The sequence below is a fragment of the Chrysochloris asiatica genome, unplaced genomic scaffold (assembly GCF_000296735.1).
Source record: "Chrysochloris asiatica unplaced genomic scaffold, ChrAsi1.0 scaffold00179, whole genome shotgun sequence".
Classification (NCBI taxonomy): domain Eukaryota; kingdom Metazoa; phylum Chordata; class Mammalia; order Afrosoricida; family Chrysochloridae; genus Chrysochloris; species Chrysochloris asiatica.
In genome coordinates, this window is record NW_006408697.1 from 4,571,647 (window position 1) to 4,572,165 (window position 519).

Here is a 519-nt window from a genome sequence, read left to right on the forward strand (position 1 = left end):
TGAAGAATCTGTACCTGGACCAAGAAGCAGTTTGTTCGAACAGAGCATGGGGACACTGAACGTTTTAAAATTAAGAAAGGTGTGCGACAAGGTTTTATTCTTTCACCAAATTTATTCAACCTGTATGCTGAGCAAATAATATGAGAATCTGGGTTCTATGAAGAAAAACATGGCATCAGGATTGGAGGAAGACTCATTAAGGATCTGTGATATGCAGATGATACAACCTTGCTAACTGAAAGTAAAGAGGACTTAAAACATTTACTGATGAAGATCAAAGAGCACAGCCTTTGGTATGGATTACATCTTTATATCAAGAAAACAAAGATCCTCACCACTGAACCAATGAACAACATTCTTATCAAAGGAGAAAAAATTGAAGTCGTCAAGGACTTCATTCTTCTTGGATCAACTATCAACATCCGCGGAAGCAGCAGTCAAGAGATCAGATGAAGTATTGCATTAGGCAAATCTGCTGCACAGGAACTTTTTAAAGTGTTGAAGAGCAAAGATGTCAGC